Below are 17,298 nucleotides of genomic sequence, written 5' to 3'. Positions count from 1 at the left end.
TCCCTCCCACCAAACCTAGTCCAACTCGGTTTGGGGGGGGGGAGAGTCCTCCCCCTTGGACTCGGCCGACCCCCTTGGGGCTCCTTGAGCCCCAAGGCAAGGTCCCCTCCCTCCCACCTATATATACGGAGGTTTTAGGGCTGATTTGAGACGACTTTTCCACGGCAGCCCGACCACCTACCTCCACGGTTTTTCCTCTAGATCGCGTTTCTGCGGAGCTCGGGCGGAGCCCTGCTGAGACAAGGTCATCACCAACCTCCGGAGCGCCATCACGCTGCCGGAGAACTCTTCTACCTCTCCGTCTCTCTTGCTGGATCAAGAAGGCCGAGATCATCGTCGAGCTGTACGTGTGCTGAACGCGGAAGTGCCGTCCGTTCGGTACTAGATCGTGGGACTGATCGCGGGATTGTTCGCGGGGCGGATCGAGGGACGTGAGGACGTTCCACTACATCAACCGCGTTCTCTAACGCTTCTGCTGTACGGTCTACGAGGGTACGTAGATCACTCATCCCCTCTCATAGATGGACATCACCATGATAGGTCTTCGTGCGCGTAGGAAATTTTTTGTTTCCCATGCGACGTTCCCCAACAGTGGTATCAGAGCTAGGTTCATGCGTAGATGTCTTTTCGAGTAGAACACAAAAGTTTTTGTGGGCGGTGATGTGCGTTTTGCTGCCCTCCTTAGTCTTTTCTTGATTCCGCGGTATTGTTGGATTGAAGCGGCTTGGACCGACATTACTCGTACGCTTACGAGAGACTGGTTTCATCGTTATGAGTAACCCCCTTTGCTCAAAGATGACTGGCAAGTGACGGTTTCTCCAACTTTAGTTGAATCGGATTTGACCGAGGAGGTCCTTGGATGAGGTTAAATAGCAACTCATATATCTCCGTTGTGGTGTTTGCGTAAGTAAGATGCGATCCTACTAGATACCCTTGGTCACCACGTAAAACATGCAACAACAAAATTAGAGGACGTCTAACTTGTTTTTGCAGGGTATGCTTGTGATGTGATATGGCCAACGATGTGATGTGATATATTGGATGTATGAGATGATCATGTTGTAATAGAAATATCGACTTGCACATCGATGGTACGGCAACCGGCAGGAGCCATAGGGTTGTCTTTATACTAACGTTTGTGCTTGCAGATGCGTTTACTATTTTGCTAGGATGTAGCTTTAGTAGTAATAGCATGAGTAGCACGACAACCCCGATGGCAACACGTTGATAGATGATCATGGTGTGGCGCCGGTGACAAGAAGATCGTGCCGGTGCTTTGGTGATGGAGATCAAGAAGCACGTGATGATGGCCATATCATGTCACTTATGAATTGCATGTGATGTTAATCCTTTTATGCACCTTATTTTGCTTAGAACGACGGTAGCATTATGAGGTGATCTCTCACTAAAATTTCAAGACGAAATTGTGTTCTCCCCGACTGTGCACCGTTGCTACAGTCCGTCGTTTCGAGACACCACGTGATGATCGGGTGTGATAGACTCAACATTCACATACAACGGGTGCAAAACAGTTGCGCACGCGGAACACTCGGGTTAAGCTTGACGAGCCTAGCATGTGCAGACATGGCCTCGGAACACATGAGACCGAAAGGTCGATCATGAATCATGTAGATGATATGATTAGCATAGGGATGCTTACCACTGAAACTATACTCAACTCACGTGATGATCGGACTTGGGATAGTGTAAGTGGATCATGCACCACTCAAATGACTAGAGAGATGTACTTTTTGAGTGGGATTTTAGCATATAATTTGATTAAGTTAAACTCTAATTATCTTGAACATAGTCTAAGTCCACTTTGAATATATTTGTGTTGTAGATCATGGCTCACGCGACAGTCATCCTGAACTTTAATACGTTCCTAGAGATAGCTAAGTTGAAAGATGATGGAAGCAACTTTGTAGACTGGGCTCGTAATCTTAAGCTAATCTTACAAGCTGGGAAGAAGGATTATGTCCTTAATGCTGCGCTAGGAGATGAACCACCCGCTACGGCTGATCAGGATGTTAAGAACGCTTGGTTAGCACGTAAGGAGGACTACTCAATAGTTCAATGTGCAGTCTTGTATGGCTTAGAACCGGGACTTCAACGTCGCTTTGAGCGTCATGGAGCATTTGAGATGTTCCAGGAGTTGGAGTTTATCTTTCAGAAGAACGCCCGGATCGAGAGGTATGAGACCTCCGATAAATTCTATGCTTGCAAGATGGAGGAAAACTCATCTGTCAGTGAACATGTGCTCAAAATGTCTGGGTACTCAAACCGTCTAGCTGAGCTGGGGATTGAACTCCCGCAAGAAGCTATCACTGACAGAATCCTTCAATCACTGCCGCCAAGCTACAAAGGCTTTGTGTTGAACTACAACATGCAAGGGATGAACAAGTCTCTCGGCGAGTTGTTTGCGATGTTGAAAGTCGCAGAGTCTGAACTCCGTAAAGAGCATCAAGTGTTGATGGTGAATAAGACCACTAGTTTCAAGAGAAACGGCAAAGGCAAGAAGGGCAATTCGAAGAAGAGCGGCAAGCCTGTTGCCAATCCGCCGAAGAAACCCAAAGCTGGACCTAAGCCTGAAACGGACTGTTTCTATTGCAAGGGTATGGGTCACTGGAAGCGCAATTGCCCTAAGTATCTGGCAGATAAGAAGGCGGGCAAAGAAAAATCAGTTATATTTGATATACATGTTATTGATGTGTACTTAACCGGCTCTCGTAGTAGTGCCTGGGTATTCGATACCGGTTCTGTTGCTCATATTTGCAACTCGAAACAGGAACTGCGAAATAGACGAGGGCTGGCAAAAGATGAAGTGACGATGCGCGTAGGAAATGGTTCCAAGGTTGATGCAATCGCCGTCGGCACAGTGTCACTTTAGCTACCGTCGGGATTAGTGATGAACTTAAATCATTGTTATTTAGTGCCTGCGTTGAGCATGAACATTATATCTGGATCTTGTTTATTGCGAGACGGTTACTCTTTTAAGTCAGAGAATAATGGTTGTTCTATTTCTATGAGTAACATCTTTTATGGTCATGCACCGAATGTGAGAGGATTGTTCATCTTGAATCTTGATAGCGATACGCATATACATAACACTGAGACCAAAAGAGTTAGAGTAAACAATGATAGCGCCATATTTTTGTGGTACTGCCGGTTGGGTCATATTGGTGTAAAGCGCATGAAGAAACTCCATGCTGATGGACTTTTGGAGTCACTTGACTTTGATTCACTTGACACGTGCGAACCATGCCTCATGGGAAAGATGACTAAGACTCCGTTCTCCGGAACAATGGAGCGTGCTAGTGACTTATTGGAAATCATACATACCGATGTGTGTGGTCCAATGAGCGTGGAGGCACGCGGCGGATATCGTTATTTTCTCACCTTCACTGACGATTTAAGTAGATATGGTTATGTCTACTTGATGAAGCACAAGTCTGAAACATTTGAAAAGTTCAAGCAATTTCAGAGTGAAGTGGAAAATCATCGTAACAAGAAGATCAAGTTCCTACGGTCTGATCGTGGGGGTGAATATCTGAGTTTCGAGTTTGGTTCTCACTTAAGACAATGTGGAATTGTTTCACAGTTAACACCGCCTGGAACACCACAGCGTAATGGTGTGTCCGAATGTCGTAATCGTACTCTATTAGTGATGGTGCGATCTATGATATCTCTTACTGATTTGCCGTTATCATTTTGGGGTTATGCATTAGAAACAGCTGCATTCACTTTAAATAGGGCACCATCAAAATCCGTTGAGACGACACCATACGAACTGTGGTACGGCAAAAGGCCAAAATTGTCGTTTCTTAAAGTTTGGGGATGTGATGCTTATGTCAAAAAGCTTCAGCCTGAAAAGCTGGAACCCAAAGCGGAAAAGTGCGTCTTCATAGGTTACCCAAAAGAGACAGTTGGGTACACCTTCTATCTCAAATCCGAGGGCAAAGTGTTTGTTGCTAAGAACGGAAATTTTCTCGAGAAGGAGTTTCTCTCGAGAGAATTGAGTGGGAGGAAGATAGAACTTGACGAGGTTATCCAACCTCTCATCCCTCTGGATGGTGGTGCAGGGCAAGGGGAAACCTCTGTCGTTGCGACGCCGGTTGAGGAGGAAGTTAATGATGATGATCATGAAACTCCAGTTCAAGTTTCTGTTGAACCACGCAGGTCGACGAGATCACGCGCTGCTCCAGAGTGGTACGGTAATCCCGTCTTACCAATCATGTTGTTAGACAACAATGAACCTGCAAATTATGAAGAAGCAATGGTGGGCCCAGATTCCAACAAATGGCTAGAAGCCATGAAGTCCGAGATAGGATCCATGTATGAGAACAAAGTGTGGACTTTGGAGATACTACCTGAGGGCCGCAAGGCTATTCAGAACAAATGGATCTTTAAGAAGAAGACGGACGCTGACGGTAATGTGACCGTTTATAAAGCTCGACTTGTGGCAAAGGGTTTTTCACAAGTTCCAGGAGTTGACTACGATGAGACTTTCTCACCCGTAGCGATGCTTAAGTCCGTCAGAATCATGTTAGCAATAGCTGCATTTTTCGATTATGAAATCTGGCAGATGGATGTCAAAACGGCGTTCCTTAACGGTTTCCTTAAGGAAGAGTTGTATATGATGCAACCTGAAGGTTTTGTCGATCCTGAGAATACTAACAAGGTGTGCAAGCTCCAGTGATCCATTTATGGACTGGTGCAAGCATCTCGGAGTTGGAACAAACGCTTTGATGAGGTGATCAAGGCATTTGGGTTTATACAAGTGGTTGGAGAATCTTGTATTTACAAGAAAGTGAGTGGGAGCTCTGTGGCGTTTCTAATATTATATGTGGATGACATATTACTGATTGGAAACAACGTAGAGCTTTTGGAGAGCATAAAAGGTTACTTGAATAAAAGTTTCTCTACGAAGGACCTAGGAGAAGCTGCTTACATTCTAGGCATTAAGATCTATAGGGATAGATCAAAACGCCTGATAGGACTTTCACAAAGCACATACCTTGATAAAGTTTTGAAGAGGTTCAAAATGGAACAGTCCAAGAAAGGGTTCTTGCCAGTTTTACAAGGTACGAGATTGAGTAAGACTCAGTGCCCAGCAACTGATGAAGATAGAGAGCATATGCGCTCCGTCCCCTATGCTTCAGCCATAGGTTCTATCATGTATGCGATGCTGTGCACTAGACCGGATGTTAGCCTGGCCATAAGTATGGCAGGTAGGTTCCAGAGTAATCCAGGAGTGGATCACTGGACAGCGGTAATATCCTGAAGTACCTGAAAAGGACTAAGGAGATGTTTCTCGTATATGGAGGTGACGAAGAGCTCGCCGTAAAAGGTTACGTCGATGCAAGCTTTAACACAGATTCGGACGACTCTAAGTCGCAAACCGGATACGTATTAATTCTTAATGGGGGTGCAGTAAGCTGGTGCAGTTCCAAGCAAAGCGTCGTAGCAGATTCTACATGTGAAGCGGAGTACATGGCTGCCTCGGAGGCGGGTAAGGAGGGTGTCTGGATGAAGCAGTTCATGATGGATCTTGGAGTGGTGCCAAGCGCACTGAATCCAATCACCTTGTTCTATGACAACACTGGTGCCATTGCCTTAGCAAAGGAACCACGGTTTCACAAGAAGACCAGACACATCAAACGACGCTTCAACCTCATTCGCGACTACGTCGAGGAAGAGGACGTAAATATATGCAAAGTGCACACGGATCTGAATGTAGCAGACCCGCTGACTAAACCCCTTCCACGGCCAAAACATGATCGACACCAGAACTGTATGGGTGTTAGATTTATTACAATGTAATTCACATAGTGATGTGAGGGCTAGATTACTGACTCTAGTGCAAGTGGGAGACTGTTGGAATTATGCTCTAGAGGCAATAATAAATATAGTTATTATTATAATTCCTATATCAAGATAATAGTTTATTATCCATGCTATAATTGTATTGAATGAAGACTCATTTACATGTGTGGATACATAGACAAAACACCGTCCCTAGCATGCCTCTAGTTGGCTAGCCAGTTGATCGATGATAGTCCGTGTCTTCTGATTATGAACAAGGTGTTGTTGCTTGATAACTAGATCACGTCATTAGGAGAATCACGTGATGGACTAGACCCAAACTAATAGACGTAGCATGTTGATCGTGTCATTTTGTTGCTATTGTTTTCTGCGTGTCAAGTATTTATTCCTATGACCATGAGATCATATAACTCACTGACACCGGAGGAATGCTTTGTGTGTATCAAACGTCGCAACGTAACTGGGTGACTATAAAGATGCTCTACAGGTATCTCCAAAGGTGTTGGTTGAGTTAGTATGGATCAAGACTGGGATTTGTCACTCCGTGTGACGGAGAGGTATCTCGGGGCCCACTCGGTAATGCAACATCACACACAAGCCTTGCAAGCAATGTAACTTAGTGTAAGTTGCGGGATCTTGTATTACGGAACGAGTAAAGAGACTTGCCGGTAAACGAGATTGAAATAGGTATGCGGATACTGACGATCGAATCTCGGGCAAGTAACATACCGAAGGACAAAGGGAATGACATACGGGATTATATGAATCCTTGACACTGAGGTTCAAACGATAAGATCTTCATAGAATATGTGGGATCCAATATGGGCATCCAGGTCCCGCTATTGGATATTGACCGAGGAGTCTCTCGGGTCATGTCTACATAGTTCTCGAACCCGCAGGGTCTGCACACTTAAGGTTCGACGTTGTTTTATGCGTATTTGAGTTATATGGTTGGTTACCGAATGTTGTTCGGAGTCTCGGATGAGATCACACACGTCACGAGGGTTTCCGGAATGGTCCGGAAACGAAGATTGATATATAGGATGACCTCATTTGATTACCGGAAGGTTTTTGGAGTTACCGGGAATGTACCGGGAATGACGAATGGGTTCCGGGAGTTCACCGGGGGGGGGGGGGGCAACCCACCCCGGGGAAGCCCATAGGCCTTTGGGGAGACACACCAGCCCTTAGTGGGCTGGTGGGACAGCCCACAAGTGCCCTATGCGCCAAGGAGAAGAAAATCAAGAGAGAAAGAAAAAAAAGGAGGAGGTGGGAAGGAAGGGGGACTCCCTCCCACCAAACCTAGTCCAACTCGGTTTGGGGGGGGAGAGTCCTCCCCCTTGGACTCGGCCGACCCCCTTGGGGCTCCTTGAGCCCCAAGGCAAGGTCCCCTCCCTCCCACCTATATATATGGAGGTTTTAGGGCTGATTTGAGACGACTTTTCCACGGCAGCCCGACCACATACCTCCACGGTTTTTCCTCTAGATCACGTTTCTGCGGAGCTCGGGCGGAGCCCTGCTGAGACAAGGTCATCACCAACCTCCGGAGCGCCGTCACGCTGCCGGAGAACTCTTCTACCTCTCCGTCTCTCTTGCTGGATCAAGAAGGCCGAGATCATCGTCGAGCTGTACGTGTGCTGAACGCGGAGGTGTCGTCCGTTCGGTACTAGATCGTGGGACTGATCGCGGGATTGTTCGCGGGGCGGATCGAGGGACGTGAGGACGTTCCACTACATCAACCGCGTTCTCTAACGCTTCTGCTGTACGGTCTACGAGGGTACGTAGATCACTCATCCCCTCTCATAGATGGACATCACCATGATAGGTCTTCGTGCGCGTAGGAAAATTTTTGTTTCCCATGCGACGTTCCCCAACATTCCATCCGCAGGTAAGCCTCACAAAACACTTGGAACTGGCATAGGTTGCTTATCGAATTGGGTCCTAGATCCTGGAGGCGGACGTTCATGAAAGCCATGGCATCTCTAAGGAACTTCGATCCAGGCAGCTTAAAACCCCGCTCAAGGTGTTCGACGAAAACAACTATCTCCCTTTCCTTGGGATTGGGGATTTCCTCTCCGAACCCGGTACGCCAACCGATAACATCCTGAGGGTCCAAATTTCCCGTTTTCACATAATCCTCTAGTATGGCATCATTGACCTTGGTAGGGAGCCAGTCACTTTTGAAGACGGTGCCCATGCTACAAAGGAATAAAGTACGGGTGAATTGACACACCTGAACATCTACTGTAAGAGGTGAAATAATTTCATTTGACTCGCCAAGTAATTTGTCCGCGGGCTGAGGAGAAATCTTGACCCGCCATATAAAGGCCCGAGTCAGGTTGCTATGGCGACTTACGAAGTTTGGCTACTTACAAGAGTTGTGTCTTAAGGCGTCAGAGGCATTATATTTATCCAAAAATGGTGAAGTATGAAGACTACAAACAACTTTCACATAACGAGCTGTAGATTATGGATCTACTGGACAGCTGAAAATAAATGCGGAAAATGATCGGATACGAAAACCTACAACCAAGATGGGATAATGTTGTTGGTTTGGTGAAATATTACTCTAAGCATGCAAATCGAGGGCGGACAAATAAAGGTATTAGAGACATTGGTTTTCTCGTCATCATCGATATCAACTAATCAAGGACAAGTAACAACTATTCGGGAAAGCATCAAGAACATGGCAGTGATGAACTTCGAAAAAGAATGGAGATCTGCTCTTGAGTAAACGGTGACCTAACCTGGTGGGTTCGGCCGGAGATGGTCGACGGCGACGAAGGTTTCTGGAGGGGTGCGAAAACCTCGGTCGGGCGCGGAAATCTTCGGCGGCGACGAAGTGCTTGGCAGCAGCGAGGTGGTCGACGATGATGAGATGGTCGATGACGGCGAGCAGCTCGGCCGCAGTGAAGTGCTTGACGGCGACAAGATCCTTGGGGGCACCAAAGCTTTCGGGCGACGGCAAGAACTGCGGTCGGTGGCGGAGCTCTCGGAAGGCAATAAGGGTTTTCGCTGTGATAATGGGGAGAAGGTTGACAAGACTGGTGGGTGGAATGCGCTAGACCTGTCCCCCCCCCCACCTATTTAACAGGGCAGGCGCTGGAATCGAGGCGCCGTGAGCGGGAACCGCCAAAGGATAAAAGATTCGCCATAATGGCGCTCCGAAAATTTTGGGATAGCGATACCAAAGGATCCGTTCGGATTACGTCATTATCTTTTCCGGAATTCAAGGGATAAGAAGATACCAACGAGAAATGTTTTGGCGATTTAAGTCTTTTCGCGACAGATGGCGGGTTAAGTTCATGACGTATGGAGGAGGATGAAAAATGAACCGCCCTTAACTGAGCAAGAATATTGGCGTGAAGAGAATTCAAGTCAATCTGGGGCCTAATGTTGGGGATATTACCTGTTGATAACCACCCTAGTTGGGCTGGGTCACGAAAGCAGGCGATTCATCTAAGCGTGGTTCGGGCCTTGGCCTGGCAAGACCGAAGGTTGTATGGCGGTTTACAACTTCCGGAAGGTCTCCAAGCTTTGGAAGATGGCGACTTAGAGATCATAAAAGTCACGGTTTGTAGAAAGGAAAGTACCCTTGTAAACCCTAGGGACTCGACCTGTATATAAAGGCGAGTCCCAGGGAAGAAGAGGGCAGGTTAGAAATCATCGAGTGCTAGGTCTCGCGAGTTACGCCCTCCTTGTAATCGAAACTCCATCAATACAACTCAAAGCAGGACGTAGGCCTTTACCTCCTCACGAGGGGCCGAACCTGGGTAAATCGCCGTCTCTCTCCCGTTCAACCCCTTTGAGTCGCCACCAAAGTGCGATGGCTCCAGTACTAAGTCCTTTCACGAGGACATCTGCCGTGACAAAACCACGACAGTGAGCAAGAATTGTGAGGACATAGCCTGCCCCTTGAGCCAACACTTGAGACAAAGTTTTGTAATGCCGGTACTTGCTACGCAGTAGCTGTATCAACTCTCCATCCTGCTTAGATGACAAACGATGTAACCATTCACTGAGCGGAAATTTATTTTGAACTTCTCTATTCTGGATGCCCAAACATACTTTTTCTTTTAGCCAACAAAAAAAATCCCACCTTACTAATCTATAAATTGTCTTAGGCTCATCAATCGACAAAATAAAAAGTGATCTACAGAAATCCAATCTTTTCTAGAAACTTACATGTATTTCGGGAAATGAAAGCATGAAGATAGGTAAACTCGCCAGCACCGAGTTCACGAGGACCAGCTTACCTCCATAGGACATAATTTGCCTTTCCAATAGCTCAGCTTATTTTCGTACCTATCATCAATATAGTTCCACTCTTTGTTTATTAATCTACGTTGATGTATCCGTGACCCCAAATAACTGAATGAGAGCGACTCGATCTCACAGGCGAACAACTGTACATAATTATTATTTTCCACTTTGGCGCGTACAAAACAGAAAAGCTCACTTTTGTGAAAATTGATATTTAGACCCGGTAATTAGTAAAACAGACACAAGACCAGCTTCATGTTTATCGCCTTGTCCATATCATGTTCCATAAAAATAATGGTATCAACAACGTATTGTAGGGTCAAAGTTCCACCATCCAAGAGATGTGGGATTAACACATTCTCTTTGTCTCTACCAATGAGTGCTAACAATATATTTGTCACAATACTCAATGGAACAGGGGATAAGGGATTCCCCTGACGCAATCCCTTTAGAGTTTGAAAGAAGTAACACATGCTATCATTGACCTTACCCCAATGCTGCCTCCTTGTACATGATCAAAACCCTTCATACGAAAACCCTTCATATTAAAGGTCATAACATGCTTCCTTCAGACATGATCAAAACCCTTCATATGAAATATAACTAAGTGAGTTTCTGCCAGCCAATTTCATGTAAAGTTTCATGCAGAACCACAACATGCACTAAATACTCCAACTTGATAATAGTCATACTTGTGTAACCTTGTAATTCCAGAGTTTGCCATCCAAACATATTTTCGTATTGAAACATTGCTGAAATTGCATGAGTCAATTCAGTGAACAACCAAACAAAATTCGTTTTCATGCCCATTTTCGTTGCCTTGCCGAATTAATATTGAAGTCAATTCAATACAAACATTAAAACCCATTGTTATGTCTTCTATAGTGTTGTTATTCTGTTTGCGGGGTCTTCTATATTGTTGTTAAATAGGAAGCATATATATATATATAGGGTCGCACTATTCGTCACCCTGGATGAGGAATAGTTATTCTTCACCCTCTCTATTTTCACATCAATAGACCATAATTTTACGTTTCTGAAATTTTAATCTTATCTCATACGTAAAAAGAGACCGTAAAAAAATATATAGTCATCGTAAAAAAAAATTATGTCACATAAAATTACAAACATAAAAACATAGTATAAATTATACATAAAATGTGATTTTTCTGGTCTTATGACCTATATTTTTCTTTTCTAATGTCAAATTTTTCGTAGTGAATCAATATAAACGTATGCATTTTCATTTCAAATTTAATTTATTTATGAAATGGTCGTAAAATTACCTCGGGTGAGGAATAATTTAATCTACACCCTGGGTGATGAATAGAGTGTGTATATATATATATATATATATATATATATATATATATATATATATATATATATATATATATATATATATATATATCACGCTATTCGTCACTCTGGGTGAGAAATAGTTATTCTTCACCCCCCTCTATTTTTACGTCAATACACCGTAATTTTATGTTTCTGAAATTTTAATCTTATCATATATGTAAAAAGAGACCGTAAAAAAATACATAGTCACTGCAAAAAGTATTTTATTTCACGTAAAATTACAGACCTAAAATCATTGTGTAAATTATACATGAAATGTGATTTTTCTGGTCTTATGACCTATATATTTGTTTTCTTATGTCAAATTTTTGTAGTGAATCAATATAAACGTATCTATTTGCATTTCAAATTTAATTTATTTATGAAATGGTCGTAAAATTACCTCGGGTGAGGAATAATTTAATCTATACCCTGGGTGATGAATAGAGTTTATACATCCAGGGTGAGGAATAAGTTATTCTTCACCCTGGTTAGGACGTAAATTTCTCACATGCATGAGGTAATTTTATGGCTATACTTTCCTTCACGGAAGAGAGTATTTCTTTCTTTGTGAGACCGTAATCTTACCTTTTCTCTTTATCAAACCACAATCTTACCTTTTCTTTTTTTCATGCTGTAATCTTACCTCACATACTTTCTTTTTCTTACCTTTCACAACCTTGCCGTGAGAGATGGGGTGAGGAATAACTATTCCTCACCCAGGGTGACGAATAGCGCGACCCTAGGGTGAAAAATAAGTTATTCTTCACCCAGGTAATCTTACGACCATTTCATAAATAATTACATTTCAAATATCAATAGATACATTAATATTGATTCATTACGTAAAATTTGATGCAAAAAATTAAAAATATTGGTCATAAGACCATAAAAATCTCATTTCATGTATATTTTATAGTATTTTTTATATTTGTAATTTTACGTGATATAAAATATTTTTTATGATGACTATATTTCTTCATGATCTCTTTTTATGTACGAAATAATAAAAAAGTAATTGAAATATAAAATTACGGTGCATTGATGTAAAAATAACTATTCTTCACCCTGGGTGACGAATAGTCGATCCCTGGTCACGCTATTCGTCACCCTGGGTGAGGAATTATTTCCTCACCCCTGTCCAATTCAACAACCGTGACTTCAAAACGTAAGAAAAAATTAGACTCGAGGTAATATTACACTCTTGAGGAAGGAAGTTTCTTTTCACCGTATGAAAAGATGTGAGGTAATTTTACAGCATGCGTGATGTAAAGTTACGTTCTGCATGTGTGAAAAAATATAACACTAAAAGTTGTTCGGTAATTTTATATTAGAAGTGAGGTAATTTTACACCATGCATGTTAAAAATTTACGCTGTGCATGTGAGAATAAATGTCAATCAATTAGTAGTAAAAAATGAGGAGCAAATTTAGCATTAGGAATGTACGGATTTGTGGTCAATTTATGGGAGTAGTATACTCAGTACAATCTTGCCGGTGTGGGTATGCAAGACAAAATAAGTCTTGAATTTTCTAGCTTTATTTGTGATCTTAATTTAAAGTATGCTTCATTTTTTTGAAGATCTAATTCCTCGTAAATGTATCCACACACACTCACTCCGTCAGGTATTTGCACTTTGGAATATTTAGGATACTCGGTTACACTTGTACCCTTTTTTTTGCGCGGGACACTTGTACCCTTTTTGAACAAAAGGTTGTACCTTGTCACACCTGTATGAGTCCATTAATATATGTGGGTATTGTTTTCATATTAACCACATGGCACCATTAGATGTTCATCAATTCTTAGTTGTGGGTAGATGATAGGTAAGATCAATTCTTAAGCCATGCATGGAGACCTTTGTTCATAGCTAAAACAATAAAGACAACTCTAAATGGCAGCGTTTGGTTTTAGAATAATCTAAAGTTACTGCACCTTAATTTGAAGACGTGGATGTGATTAGGTATATGGAGACTATTCCTTTTGCCATTGTTGTCCACTTTTAAAACATTGTAAAGATTTTGTAAATGTTACTAATTCATATATTTCACGTAACTGCAAAACATCTGAGGTATATTCATAAATTTTACATGCGAAATAAAACTACTAATGGCATTCAGTTACTCATAAATTAGTCAGTTTGTATAAATAACTCACATGTGTACGTACCTAGAATACCTAGAAATGTAGTGAACGCAAATCTACATGTACGTCTTAGGTATTAGCAACTATAGTGGATTTGTGGGTATAAATGCGTACCTAGCAATTATTTACTGGTTAGCTATAGCATATCTTGGATAATCATGTATAGATGGGTTATATACTCGCAATAAAATTGAGGACATGGTTTTAAGTTCAGTGGGTATATAGTCAAAATACCTCAGTTACAGTATAGATATATAGAATCCATCCTTATTATTTTTAAAAATTGACAAGTTCGCACATGCAACTATATCTTAGACTTTGCGTCTCGTAGAAGGGCAATGGATACCTAAGCTACGATACAAAAATGCGGGTATTTGGTTCCCATGCGTGTATAAAAATGGTGCAGAAATGTGGGTATTTTGTACCTATGAAAGTGCAAGGTATTGTGATATAATCGGATTGATAAATGTGTGTTCAGTATGTACATACTCAAGATTTGGCCATACTGTTTGATTATCATATTTTTTTATAAAATTTGGCCATGCATATACACAAGCGTACTACAACCCAATTCACAAGAAATAAGAAGGTTTTTGATATTGTACTCAAATTTGCATGTTAAGATACAAGATTCATAAAGACAAACAAATTTTATTAAGTCACATGTATCTCCATGTCCTTCTCTTGCACGTTGTTTGAGTCATTGGCGTTGTCGCACAAAGCCTTCACCGCCAACCACCGCATCTTTTAGTAAGTTTGGTAGCTTAATGATCTACAGAAACATTATTCGCATAGATCTATCCGAAAAGAATAAAAAACAAATCATCAAGTGTTCAAGAAAGAAGAAGCATGAATAAAATATCCAAACGAAGGGAAACATAATGGTAAAAATTAGAGAAAATAACGAGATATGTTGAAGCATGTGGCTGAAATACGTAGATGAGAGAAAAATTGTGCTTTCCAATGCAAGTTATGAGTATTGGGCTTCACAAAAAAATCGATACGATTAAACTGAACAACCATACATACCTAGTGGATCCATGAAATATGATAAAGATGAAGAAATGAGGTCACATGACCGTTCTCCATGTGATAGACGGTGGTTACAAGTATTTCCTGGTTACAAGGTTCATGTGCTCATCACGTATCTCAAACTGGGCGCTGGCTCGGCCGGCCGGCCATGGCGTTTTTTCTGTGAGGCAATTAGAGGGCCAATGATTGGTCTATTATTAAATATGGAAACAAATCAAACAAGAGCCATGCGTGTTGGTTAGGAAAGAAATAACAAATTGATACAACGTCATATACGGAAAGTATTGCATGTCAAATATTAGGAAACAGTTAAAATATGGCCTACCCTCCAAATCAAATTCACTAACGGGTTAGACCCGAATTCTAGTCTAAACTACCCACGATCTATGATGCTATTTCTAAAGCAATCCAACGGTAGTTGATCTAGGTGCAAAATATAGAAAGTCTATTCGTCACTGAAGGTGCAAAATAAGTTATTCTTTATCCAGGTAATTTTATGCAATTTCATAAATAAATTACATTTGGAATACCAATAGTTACATTTATATTGATTCATTACGTAAAATTTGATGTAAAAAAATAAAATATAAGCCATAAGACCAGAAAAATCGCATTTCATATATATTTTACACTATATTTTTATGTTTGTAATTTTACATGATATAAAATATTTTTTGTGGTGACTATCTATTTTCTTACGGTCTCTTTTGACGTGGGTGACGAATAGTCAATCCCACTATTCGTCATCCTGGGTGAAGAATAATTATTCTTGACCCCCTTATTTTCCCATCAATGCATCGTAATTTTATGTTTCATAAAGTTTTTCTCATTTCATACGTAAAAAGAGACCGTAAGAAAATATATAGTCACCATAAAGAATATTTTATGTCACGTAAAATTACAAACATAAAATCATAGTGTAAAATATATGTGAAATACGATTTTTCTGGCCTTATGACCTATATTTTTCATTTTTTTACATCAAATTTTATGTTATGAATCAATATAAATCTAATTATTATTATTCCAATTTATTTAGGTGAAGAATAAGTTATTCTGCACCCTAGGTGATGAATAGACTATATATATATATATATATATATATATATATATATATATATATATATATATATATATATAGAGAGAGAGAGAGAGAGAGAGAGAGCATTTGCCTGAAATTACAGCGTGAAAATGAAGATAATTCATGACATTAGGGGAGTGGGAGGGCACATTTTGGGAAGTGACGATAAATGAGATAAGGCGAATGCCAAGGTAGTGAAATTACAAATTGCTAGCAAATCGAAATTAGTGTGAGGAGTGATATGTATATCGCTTCACATTCTTTGAAACCAATATACATCTCTTTCATGGGATGACACGTTCAAGGACAGAATTTTATCGTAATGCAAACTCTATGACAAAAATTATATTTGCACGTAGAGCATGAAAATCTATAGAACTAAAAGGTTCCGCTTGTGTGAGACAACAATTCCTTGCAACCAGTATAATTCCTCGCAAGAGAGAGCACGGCCCACAAGAGTGAAGAGATGTGCACCGCGTAAACTTTTCACAGCTTTTCTTCTCCTTCTATTATTCGTTCAAGGTACAAGGTAGTGACCTCGCAGCCGAAAATCGCTATGACCAATGCATTCTGCATCTTGTTGTATAACGACTCGGTTCATGCAGAGACTTGACGACCTGTTAGGGCGCGACCCGAACAGACTCGGCGTCGGCCAAACTCAGACGAGACACGCCGTAAGCTCACAAGCCGCCACAAGGCATTTATTTAGAAAGCCAAGCATAGTATGTAGTAACAATATACTTTCTCTGTAGCTAAATAATTATAGTTGAGGAAAACTAGACTAGTTCGTTTCAACTGTAATTATTCACGTATAGAGGGAGTAAAACCGTGCATCACTGTGTTTTACTATATATCGGCAACGTGTGCAAATTTATTCATGGTACGCGGACTTATTTGTAGTATTTCCGTGGTCCAAGTGTCATCATCTCCGGCCTATCATGGAGGATACCCATTCCCATAACCACCACCACCGCGCGGGTCCTTAACCGTGTACCCCCTCACGTTGCTTAAAGCACCTGCTGTAGGTTCAACAACAGTCAGATTATAAGTTACACTTACTTATTTTAGACACGAGCTAGGAAGAGGCGAGTTGATGATGATACCTCTGGCTGCGAGCGCGCCCTGCGCCACGAAGGCGAGCGAGGCCAGGATCACGCACAGGTACGCGGCCAAGTTCTTGAGGAGAGCCATATTGTTGAAGGAAATAAGTCGCTTGTGTGTTTCGCTGTGCTTGGAATTGCAATGCCAGTGGCGTATTTATACGCAAATCAAAGGCAGCATGAGGACCAGGAGCAGGGTACCAAATCGTGGGACCAAGATCCCCACCCCCCACCACTAAACTATATGGTCCGGCCCACCATATAGTGCGTTTTTGGACGTGTCGGACGATAGAAAATGACCGGTCACCGGCAAAAGTCGTCGAGAAATCAACGGTTCTGTCCATCGATGATGCTTCAGGCTGCACCATGGGAGTGGGCTGTGGTATGACTTACTCATCCCACTTAAAAGAGTTTAGTGGGCAGGGCACTCGGAAACACAGTAAAATTTTGATGTGATATCTCAAATAACCCACAGGGAATCTATTAGACACACTTCTTCTAGAGAACGAA

The 17,298-nt window shown here is 41.8% G+C and overlaps 1 long non-coding RNA gene across 1 annotated transcript; it reads right to left on the bottom strand.

The window, feature by feature from the left end:
• Positions 1-16,539: 16,539 nt before the first annotated feature.
• LOC123441050 lies at positions 16,540-16,885 on the bottom strand. The gene is made up of 2 exons (XR_006630395.1): positions 16,792-16,885; positions 16,540-16,707 (listed from the first exon to the last, which is right to left on the bottom strand). It is a non-coding gene; the product is annotated as an uncharacterized LOC123441050 (long non-coding RNA).
• Positions 16,886-17,298: the final 413 nt, after the last annotated feature.

The sequence above is a fragment of the Hordeum vulgare genome, chromosome 3H (genome assembly GCF_904849725.1).
Source record: "Hordeum vulgare subsp. vulgare chromosome 3H, MorexV3_pseudomolecules_assembly, whole genome shotgun sequence".
Lineage (NCBI taxonomy): Eukaryota > Viridiplantae > Streptophyta > Magnoliopsida > Poales > Poaceae > Hordeum > Hordeum vulgare.
Note: the sequence above shows the minus strand (reverse complement) of the source record. Positions and strands in the feature narration are given on the sequence as shown.